Below are 4,298 nucleotides of genomic sequence, written 5' to 3' on the forward strand. Positions count from 1 at the left end.
TATATAAAAATACAACTTTGCAAAAATTTTGCATAATCCGTGATGAGCCCAGTTTTTTTTTTTAATGCGAGAATATAAAATGCAGTTACATATTCACTATATTTATACACATAGATGGATGTCAAATTTATTCCTTCCATAATAGCCGCATTAATTTTTTAAATAAAATTTATTGCTCTCATTGATATATCCTTTCTACTAATTATTATTGTTCCATTCATAGATTTTTTGAACCATAGAAAAAGAAATTATCATCTCTAATATTTTACTTTTTAAAAATTATACCTCTTCTTCAATATTTTTATTTTCAAAAGTTATTTTCTCTCCATCCTCTTGATTTGTTTGTCACATATGATATCACCTTATTAGACCTATTATTTCGACTTGTTTCCATACAAAAATCTATGTTTTGAACCAACAAATAGGGAAATTGACTTGTGCCTTTTCGACTTGTGCCTTTTCAATTACAAAAACTTGAAATGTATTGAGAAACTCATTTAGAAATTGACTTGTGCCTTTTCAATTAGGGAAATGGGGATTATTGATAAAGAAAGATTTGGGATACCTATTGGTGTGAAAGAATACCAGTGGGTGCGTGTATTCATGATATGTGCAAATAAATAAATAAAATATAAAGAAAGAGAAAAAATATATATATATATATATCGAATTGAAAAGACGGAGAACATAAGAGTACTGGCAATAAGTCCTTTTAGGGAGCCTTTGAGCTCGTCTCCCACTTAGAAAAGAAAGGAATTTTTGCACATATCAACACGTGAAGTCCGCAACTTTCTGACCTAAGCTTGTTCCAAGCTTGGGGGGTGATAAGGGAAAATCTCCACAAATGAGGGCAATGGTTAAATTGATACATGACAACTTGATCAATTCAAGTACTCAGTCTTACAAGTATTCAAATATTTCAAAATTTGAAGTTTGGTTGGTCAGTTAGTGTGGAGAATCAAGGTTAAATAGGGAAAGTCCAAATTACACTAACATGATTCTTGAAGTTCCTAATTGAAACAACTCATGTAAATTCTTACATTTAGAGTCCAAACCGGTACCAATGTTTAGATCTCTGCTTGAGGACAAGCAAAGGTTAAGCTTGGGGCAATTTGATATCACCTTATTAGACCTATTATTTCGACTTGTTTCCATACAAAAATATATGTTTTTAACCAACAAATAGTGTCTTTTACATTGAATATCCATAGAATGTGGTACTGCTATGTTTTGGTTCTTACTTTGCAGGAATCAGGAGAAATCGGGCAAAATTAGGCAAATGGCAGACTTCAGGAAGATCTGATGCGAGGCGCATCACCCAAGATGCGAGTCGCATCAAAGCCCAAAGCGACCTGCGATGCGACCCTCACTCCTCACTTGAAGACCAGATGATGCGAGTCGCATCACGGGTTGCCGCCCAATTCAAATTGAACCTGACAAGCCCCAAGTTAGACCTGTTGCCTATATAAGGAGGTCCTATGCCAGAATTTCGGGAGCTTTTTCCCCCTTTACATTCCAGATCACTTGGAGAGCAGAGATCAAGAGAGAAGGAAGAGATTGGAGCTTGCTTGAAGAAGAAGAGAAGAGAAGATTGCAAGATCCTCTCCAATCCACCTTTGATCTTCGAGTTTCATCATGATCTGCCTATTCTCTCTCTCTTTTATGCTTTCTTTTACCATGCTTGAGTAGATCTTTAGTTCCTAGGGTTAGGATGTAGTCTCTAAACTTTGTCTTTGAGTTGCATGTTGTTTTAATCTAAGTTTGAACTTGTGTGATTCTTTGTTTGAGTATTCATTGATTGCTTGATTTTGATTGCTTGATTGATTCTTGATTGTCTACTGTTAGATGTCTATAGCATCTCTTCTAGTAATTTGGCCTTGATGTTTCTTGCAATTGTGATTGAGTATTTGAAGTAGATCTAAGATCAATAGTGGCCGAGAGGTGAACTTTCCATTATCGAAAGGTTGTGGATACTTCTAGCAAACCAGACAATCAATTTAGGTCAGATACCAGTAGGCGAGAGCTACAGGTTGAAGCCTCGCACAAGAAATCAACTTAGATACGAACACATGTCAGCTCAGCTCGAGGGCCAAGCGACCTGCATCAGAGATGATGCGAGTCGCATCATACGGGTCGCATCAGAGATGATGCGAGTCGCATCATACGGGTCGCATCAGAGATGATGCGAGTCGCATCATACGGGTCGCATCAGAGATGATGCGAGTCGCATGATAGGTCCAGAGAAGGCAAAGTTTAGGATGAAACCTGAAACCCTGGGAGCGCCTTTTATCATTGTTCAAAACCAAAACCTTTAATTGCTTTCATTTACTGTTAATTGAATTGTCACTTGAAATTAGGAAATATAAACAAATCAAACCCAACTTTTCACACTTCTAGTACCTAACTCGTATTAGTAAGAATTTAGAATCGAATTACACCGTCCCTGAGGATCGATACCTTATTATACTATACGGATAGGATTGTGCACTTGCAATCTTAGACGAGAGTAGATTCAAGGTTTAAACTGGTAGAGCTAGCTGTACCTGAAACTTTGTAGCATACCTTTGTAAGCGAACAAGTTTTTGGCGCCGTTGCCGGGGACGGCTATCAATTCTTTTCTAGATTTTTGCTTTTCTTAGTTAATCTAGATTTTAATTGTATCTTTTCTTTTGCTTTACTTCCTTATTACTAAAAAAACTAGCTTTCATTCCCCCTCCTGCAGGTAAATACAAGCTGACTTACCAACTGAGGAGCAAAGGGCCACTTTTTGACGAAACACCTCCAGACGACACAGTTCCTGCTCAGACATCAACTGAAGCTACCCGCATCGAAGTTGACGCGACTCGCATCACAACTGAAGCGACTCGCATCACAACTGAAGCGACTCGCATCACAGAGACAATGTCAGAACATCCGAGCAGGGAGGACAGGGACGCAGAGGCCAGAGATAGAGAAAGGGAAGACTTGACTGATCAGTCTGATGACGACATGGATGTCTTCATGCCGAGAACCTTGCGAGAGTTTAATGTGCCAAGGGCAGGAGATGTCAGAGGCGCGATCAGACTACCAAGGATTCCCGGACAACAACCGAACTTCAACCCAGGGGTTGTCAACATGGTTCAGCAGAATGTGTTCAATGGCATGGATCACGAGGATCCACATGCTCATCTCCAAACCTTCCTCGAGTGCATCACAACCATCAAGACCAATGGGGCGATAGCTGATTACACCAAACTTGCTTTATTTCCTTTTACTCTTAGGGACAAGGCAAAGAAATGGTTAGGGTCATTACCAAGGGATTCCATTACCAATTGGAGGGAATTGTCTAAATTGTTTCTGACTAGGTTTTTCCCCCACAAAAGAACTTTCAAGGTAAGGAACCAACTGACCAGTTTTAGGCAAAGGTCCGATGAACCTCTCAATGAGGCGTGGGAGAGGTTTAGGGAATTGCAATACTCTTGTCCCCACCATGGCATTCCTGAGTGGTTGTTGATTCAAACATTCTATGATGGTCTAACTGAGAGCACTCGCACTACTGTTGATGCAGTTGCAGGTGGGGCGTTAATGTCAAGGGAACCTCTGGAGGCCATGAACCTGATTGACAACATGGCACAGTATCAACAGTGGTCTGGCCGTGACAACACCCGACCTGGAGGTGGAGGCAAGTACGAAGTTGATCAAATCACCGCTCTAACCGCCAAGTTAGATGCCATGCAGATGGCGATGGACAAGCTGAGCGTGAAAGCAGTCGAGCAGCAGCCGCAAGCATGTGTCATGTGCGGTGACGAGAGGCACGCTTACGAGCAGTGTCCATTGGTGCAGGATGAAGAGGAGGCTGAGCAAGTTAACTCCATCAACAATGAACCTTCCTTCTTTCCGAAACCTCCCTTCAACCGATCTTATTCCAAGGATCCAATGGAACAACAAAATTGGAATAGGAATCAAAACAACCCTGCACCTTTCAACAATGCTCCGAGACCCCCTTTCGCCAACCTCACCAACAACAACAACACCTTCAACAATCCTTCATCTAGCACCAACTGGAACAATTCTTCTGGAGGAGGCAACAACAGGAATTTCTACCAAAACGCTTCCTTCCCCAATCAGAACAACCGAGCACCTCAAGCTGGCCCTTCCAAACCATATGTGCCTCCCTATGCGACAAACTTCACACACGAGCAAGGGAAGATGAACCAAATGATGTGGGAGCAAATGCAATCGATGGCAACTCAAATGACCGTCCAAAGCAAATTGTTGGAGCAACTGAGTCATATCGTCACTTCTAGCCAACCTCAACC

The 4,298-nt window shown here is 41.1% G+C and overlaps 1 non-coding gene across 1 annotated transcript; it reads right to left on the reverse strand.

Annotated features, from left to right (window-relative positions):
* Positions 1 to 3,369: 3,369 nt before the first annotated feature.
* On the reverse strand, positions 3,370 to 3,476 carry LOC144550713 (small nucleolar RNA R71). The gene has a single exon (XR_013510556.1). It is a non-coding gene; the product is annotated as a small nucleolar RNA R71 (small nucleolar RNA).
* Between the last annotated feature and the right edge of the window lie 822 nt (positions 3,477 to 4,298).

Source organism: Carex rostrata, chromosome 2 (assembly GCF_964058835.1).
Source record: "Carex rostrata chromosome 2, lpCarRost1.2, whole genome shotgun sequence".
In the NCBI taxonomy this organism is placed as follows: Eukaryota; Viridiplantae; Streptophyta; class Magnoliopsida; order Poales; family Cyperaceae; genus Carex; species Carex rostrata.